General features: G+C 39.1%; 1 long non-coding RNA gene across 1 annotated transcript; it reads left to right on the top strand.

Annotated features, from left to right (window-relative positions):
• Positions 1-827: 827 nt before the first annotated feature.
• On the top strand, positions 828-3,463 carry LOC111402704. The gene is made up of 5 exons (XR_002704334.1): positions 828-1,102; positions 1,179-2,061; positions 2,141-2,390; positions 2,470-3,083; positions 3,168-3,463. It is a non-coding gene; the product is annotated as an uncharacterized LOC111402704 (long non-coding RNA).
• Positions 3,464-7,423: the final 3,960 nt, after the last annotated feature.

Below are 7,423 nucleotides of genomic sequence, written 5' to 3'. Positions count from 1 at the left end.
TTTTAATTTAAAAAAGTTTTTTATTTTAAAATTAATTTTCCAGTTAATTTTTTAATTCTAATTTTAAATTTTTATTTTAAATAATTTGTAATTGTAATTTTAATTTTTAATTTTATTTTAATGTTAATTATAAATTTTCATAATACGGTAAAAAATTCATATTATTAATTTAATTTAAATAATTTGTTGTTTTCATTTTAATTTTAATTTTCAATTTAATTAGTTAATTATAATTTTAACTTTTAGTTTTAATTTCAAATTTCAATTTCAATTTCATTTTAATTATTACTTTTTGGTAATAGGGTTTAAAACTCTATTTAATTTGAATAATTTTATATTTTCATCTTAATTTTAGTTTTTTATTTTAACTATTATTTTAAATTTTAATTATTAATTTTTGGTAAGAGGGAAAAAGTTTCATGAATGCTTGCGATATAGTAATTAAGATTTGGTTCGCTTAATTCTATTTCAATTTTTGCGAGATGGATTATCATCTGGATGCAGTTGAGGCAGATTCTGTGGATTGAAGATTACGGGCAATGAGGCAGCTGGCAGAAATGTGGTGTCACCACAAGAAAATTGCGATCGACCTCTTCCACCTGGATATCGTCTACGACATAGATCGCTTCAACAACTATCCATGGGGCCGCCGATATTTCGAGAACACTGTCTACATCTTCACCAGATCGCACTCGAAGCCCAAGGGGCCCGTGCGTAAGTACGACGCCTACAGATTCCCCTTGTTTCTGCAAGTAAATGATCAACGCAATTAATGTTAAAATATATTTTTTATTGAATTTGTATATATTAATTTATGTGTTGCAGGTCTGGGCGTATGAGATCATTCCCATATTGGGTACCCACATTGCGTGGCGAGGGGAGACACGCTGTCCTACAGGGAAACAATTATCGACTTTCTTCGACGACCCTCATGTGCGGAATGATATGGTTTTATTTTTTTAAAATGTCAATAGGTCAGTTTGAAGTAATAACTCATTTGACATTGTCGATGGAGGAGGAGGTGCAGGGTCTTGTGCGTGAAATAGCGGTTCCGCACACCCAAGAATACCAGATGTCCGATTCGATTCTTGATCGAGACTGGGTAAGTGAATTATTGATTAATATTTTGTATGAATTAGCAATTATTGAATAAATTAATAGTTTGTAAGTTTGTGCAGGACCGGGAGCCAGTTGATCGGGCATCACCTCCACCCAGGGCATCATCTCCTCCCCATCAGGGTGATTATTCTAATGATTTGTACTATTGCCTGATTGGATTTATGGTGCAGAAGATCGGCGCGTTGCGTCGAGAACTGATAGGAGTTATATTAGAGGAGGTCGCTTGCTGTGTCGAGATATAGTGGAGCGGGTCGACGATCTGGGATGCTAATTGGTAGGAAGGGTTGAGGATATAGTTGATGATGTTAGAGTGCTACGTGGGCATTTAGGGGACCTTCAGGATGAGGTGATAGCACTCCGAGGTGATATAGCAAGCAAAAGATGGGGTGACGAAGGTGACGACCGAGGGGTGATTAAGAGGAGGATAGAGACGGGGACCATTAGTAGTGGTCAGAGGATGCATTGGAATCCTCGAGGGCAGGGGAGGGGGTGGTCCCATCGAGGACGGGAACGACAGTTGAGGAGGTGGTGCCGACAGGGGACGGATGAGGGGGTTAAGGAGGTGGTGATGATGGGGTGGATGAGAAGGGGTAGGACCGTCAGGGATGGAGCTATGGTTGAAGAGGTGGTGGCGACGGGGGCGTAGGAGAAGGCGAGCGTGGAGGAAGTGGCTATCGTCGGGGCGGAGGAGTGGGCGATCCCCGAGATGGACGAGGGGAGGACGACCATCGTGACTAAGGTGGCGAAAAAGCATGTTGTTGACATGTTAGAGCTGGTGGTAGGCAAGAGGCCAAGAGTGTCATCACAGTACATTGTCTCTCCCTTCACGGTTGAGATGAATAGGAGGAGGTTCGTCGATGGGACGATCCCCAACCTATTTCAGGAGGTGGACCATGCCAAATGGAAAGCGTTCGAGATGGAGTGGAGAAGAATGTTGCCCGAGTTAGTATTCATGATATTAGTAAAATAAGCTGCGTTACTCGTATATGCTTCTTTAACATTTCTCTGTTTCTTTTTTCAGGACCAGCCATACAATCGGTACTGTGATGATCTTCGATCCTTCTAAGTGGTTCGAAAAAGCGTGCTGTTGACGTTTCGGAGCTGGTGGTAGGCAAGAGGTGGAGAGTACCGTCACAGTACATTGTCTTTCGCTTCACGTCTGAGATGAAGAAAAGGAGGTTCGTCGATGGGACGATCCTCAACCTATTTGGGAAAGCGAATCATATTAAATGGAAAGCGTTCAAGACGGAGTGGAGAAGAATATTGCCTGGGTTAGTATTCATGATATTAGTAAAGTACGCTGCGTTACTTGTATATGCTTCTTTAACATTTCTCTGTTTCTTTTTTCAGGACCAGCCATACAATCGGTACTGTGATGATCTTCGATGCTTATAACTGGTTCCACGATATCATCACTTCAGGAGCTTGGCTTGACGACGATATAAGTGAAGTAGTCATATTGTTATTTTTTATGACTTGTATATCATTGTTTGTTTATGCAATGAAATACTCCCTTTTGTATTGTTATTTTTTAATGTAGCATATCGACCTGGCCATGGACTTGTTGCGTAATCGGGTTCAGAAATATTCGGGGTCATTTGACAGTCCTGGTCGAGTCATATTGAATTTGGAGTTCGGACAAAGCGTTGACATTGAGTACCAGTCGCTCCAACATGCCAAGAAGGAGTACATGATGCCCGACTACATGCTCGAGTGGACCATAGGGACATGGCTACGTGTCGGGAGAAAGTCATGGGAGGGTTGTACACATACATACCAATGAGAGTGAATCATCACTGCATAGCTTTGGAGATTATGTTGGCTGAGTCTACTATATATGTATACGACCCCGATTATTCATATCTGACACAGGGTCAGTTCAAGTAAAATCTAGAGATGCGGGATTGATTGTGAAGGGCTCTAACTGTCGTGCGGGACAGGACGACAACGAGGCAGACAATATTGTAAGAGGTTCTAAAATTTTTAAAATTTAATACTTGATTTTTTTCTGCACGATATTGATCTAACTCATTATTGTTCATTTGCAGGGGCAATTGTGCCATTTTTGCAATAAAAAGTATATCGAATTTTTTAGTATAGTACATAAGGTTGATGGAATCAACTAATTCGGATACAGAGTTGATGGAATAAGTTGACATGCGACTTATTCTACTTCAATGATGATCCATAAATTTATTGTAATTATTGTAGAATAAATGTCCTTTGAAATATCGTAGAATAAATGTAAATATTGTTTATTTCAGATGGACAACATTACAAAATAACTGTCATTTAGAGGAACATGACTTGTACAATATTGGTGAATATGTCCTATTGATTTGCACCGATTGTACCTACGTGGTCAAGGAAATTTTTCGGTAGATGGTATTTTAGACGTACTTGGACATCCAGGACCACGCAGTTCAATGAAAGATGACGACAATGTATTGAGTGGGCACATATGGTCGGGGACGTCTCACTCAGTTTCGTTGGCAGAGGAAATATTTTCTCAGCGTACGCAGCTCTCCAATAATCAGTAGTGTAATAATGAGGGTACAATGTTCTAATTGCAAATCCTCGATACATAGCAACCGCGACTGTATGCTCACATGGAAAAGTCTCCAACTGAAATTTTTTACAAGTGCATGTGTTATCAGTCAAATCCATCATGTATGTCGTATTACGTGCACATTACATTGAGAAGCGCAACTCATCTAATAGTTTCGACGTTCAATTGTCTCGCAAGCTCTGCAGTTTTGAATAGTCTTTCCTCTTGCGTCGGGGATAGCACAGTCGTGCAATTCTGTGATTCTGCACGTCGATCGTGAAATTACTACTGCAGCTTGGTACGGATATTCTCAATTAGTGCAAGGTCAGTAATTCTCGATCCTTCTTGAATAATGCATTGAGAAACTTCGCGTTGTTTGACGTCATCACGATGTATCGACGTCCTGAAAAAATGAGTGCGCCCCATGTTCAATCCCCATTCTCGTTAGATAATCCCATGCATCAAATGATTTATTTATTATTTCAACCATGAACTTATACTCTTCAACACTATAGGCTTCAATCACTATTCTGAATAATGAAATGATACCTTTGCCTCGATACTTGGTCTTCAGATTGCCTTGAATATGGTACATGTAATATCCATAAAGTGCATCTGAAAAAATTTCAACGATACCATTTATTAAAGGCTGTTCCCGATCGGTTACAAATGCAAGGTCCTTGACTTCTCCGATTACTTCCCTTAACTTTGTGAAGAATCACCATATCGACAGGTCATTCTCACAATCGACTATCTCGAATGCAAGAGGGTAAATTTGGATGTTGACATCTTAACATGTAGCAATAATCAACTTACCTTGATATTTAGATTTCAGTGTTGTACCATCAACTAGAATTAGGGGTCACATTGCATTTTGAAATCCCCGAATGCATTGTCCAAGAGCCATGAAGAAGAATTTGAATCAATTCTCACCCTCCATCTCAATAAAAAATTCGGAGCAAGATTAGTTTTCTCCATGTTATGGCATTACCTAGCCAATTTAGTATAGCTCCCCTTAAATCCTCAAAAGCATTCCTTGGCCTTCGAGGCCTTTTGGTAGCTTAAGACTACTCTGTACTCTCGACGGATGTCATTAATGATGTCTGATAATCTGTAGATCGCGGATCCTGATACTTGTGCATTATAAGTCGACAAGGCTTGCTTGTGATCATTTCGACGTAATTCCACTTCACAAGTATGTTCCCGTGTGTACTTACTTGCGAACTACAAAGTAGTCATTCGTATTCATTTTCGTCGCTCGCAAACGTGAACAGCAACTATCGTCTATGCTGACAATCAACGACTTGTTTGATTTTTTCACTTTGAACTCAAAGTTGTATTTCAGCGCAATTAGGTGCACAGCTTCCTGTAAATTCTTTTTCGTTTCAAATAGTTGCCCGACATACAAATCATCACTATCGTGAACCACACACGAGGAGTTAGAGGATGATCCACTCAATCCAGTCCCTGAGGCCGGGGGCTTATGTCTTTGCCGGGATAAAGCGATCAAATTCTCGTCTGTAAAAGTATTTGTATTTTCATACTCATTGTCGTGAACTATGGACGGAATTCTATAAGTAACTGTCTCTAAAATAATCGCATCATCTTCACGAGCTACCTAGACCGTATCCCAAAAATCGTTAGTATTGTGATCCCCTCCATCTGAGTCTATTTGTTCACATTCGATGACATCCTTCCTATGAGTAAACAGATAATTGAGTATCTAATGTTCATTTGTGAGTAATAAGATATGAGAAGTTTGCTGAATTTAATATTTTAAGTGGGAAGTGTTTGGTTTTTATTTGTTAACCCCCTAGTTATTGTTGTTAATCTGTTTAAATACTTTGAAAGGTCCATACTTTCTTGGTTTTAGCTTATTGTAAGTACCAACAGAAAATCTCTCATTTCTCGAAAATATCATCATCGAGTCCCCTTCCTGAAATTGTTTATCCCGTCGATATGAATCTGCTGTTACCTTATACTTTGCATTAGTTTTTTCTAACTTCTGTTTTACCTTATCACAAACTGCTAACACCTCCTCTGCCAGATGTTCAACAACAACACTTTTATTATCGCCTTTAGGCAATTTCGCTAAATCTACCACATGGTAAGACACATCTGTATAAATATTTCGTTCCGAGGGTACGATTAGTAACCTCAGTCTGTCCATCAGTTTGGGGATGTGCAGTGCTACTTCGATTCAAATTGGTTCCAAACAACTTCACAAAGTAATCCAAAAGTGCCCAAAAATTTTGTATCCCGGTTTGATGTGATAGACTTGGGAGTTAAACTTCATGCAATCTAACAATCTCTCTGAAAAATAGTTTGGCAATATTTGATGCATCTGAAGTCTTCCGACAAGTTATGAAATGCATCATTTCGAAGAACCTGTCAACCACCACAAAAACAGAATCTATGCCCCGTTGAGTACCAAAAAAAAAAAAAAATCCATAGCCAAATCTTGCCATATGTCATGAGGGACAGGAAGTGGCATGTACAAACCAGTATTCTGCACTTCACCCTTTGACACCAATAACACTTTTTTACTATAATTCCAACATCCCGCTTCAACTGTGGCGAATAATACAGAGCCTCCAAAATGGCTATTGCCTTGTCATGCCCCAAGTGTCCACTTAGACCTCCACCATGCAGATCTCAAATCAATTTTTCACGTAAAGATGAACATGAATACAAAGCTGGTTGCCTTTGAACAAATACCCTTCAATAATATAGAAATCCACAATTGATTCCCGATTTACACACTTACTCCAAATCTCCTTAAAGTCAAGATCATTATATAGTTCTTTCAAGCATTCAAACCTAACAATTTCCTATGACAATGTCATCAATAAAGAAGCTCTCCGACTTAGTGCATCTGCAACTCTGTTTGTACTTCCAGATTTATGTTTGATCACCCACTGAGCATGCATCATGTCGACGTGTTTCTGACTATGAATGAATTTCGAGGCTTGGTGAACAACATAAACTCATTCTGTACAAGATAGTGCTCCCATTGCCTCAAAGCCCTCACAATTGCATAGAACTCTTGCTCATAGGTACTACTCTTCTACCTGGCATCAAGTAACTTTTCTGAAAAGAAAACCAATACCATTAGCTTCACACTCCATCTCAAAGATCTTCTCGAAACTTGGCAAAGCTAATAAGCTGTGCACAACTTTTTTTTTATGAAGGTGAAGCTCTTATCTTATTCCACACCCCAACTAAAACCTTCCTTTCTTCAAACATTTGATGAGAGGTGCCACAATAATGCATCTGTAGGAAGTTGCCAAACCACTAAAACTCCTCACTTCAGAAAACTGACTTTGGTATTGGCCAATCTCTAATTGCTGTTGTCTTCTTCATCTACATGCAGACCATCTTCACCAACCACAAAGCCTAAAAACATACAGAAAGTGCACTTCTTCAAGTTGATGTACAACTGATTTTCCTTTAGAATCTCTAGGACTTGCCTCAAGTGAACTAGGTGATCCTCCTTAGACTTGCTGTAAATAAGGATGTTATCAAAGTACATCATAACAAAAGACCCAATAAAAGGACTTAGAATCTGGTTCATCATCCTCATGAAGGTTCTTGTAGCATTTAAAAGTCCGAATGACATCACCAACCATTCGTAAAGTCAATCCTTCCTCTTGAAGGAGGTCTTCCATTCATCCTCGGGCTTAATACGAATCTAGTGATAACCACTGCAAAGATCTATTTTTTGAGAAGACCTTAGGACCCCCCAAGCATATCTAA

The sequence above is a fragment of the Olea europaea genome, chromosome 10, assembly GCF_002742605.1.
Source record: "Olea europaea var. sylvestris chromosome 10, O_europaea_v1, whole genome shotgun sequence".
In the NCBI taxonomy this organism is placed as follows: Eukaryota; Viridiplantae; Streptophyta; class Magnoliopsida; order Lamiales; family Oleaceae; genus Olea; species Olea europaea.
The sequence above is the reverse complement of the archived record's forward strand: the minus strand, read 5'-3'. Positions and strand labels throughout refer to the sequence as shown.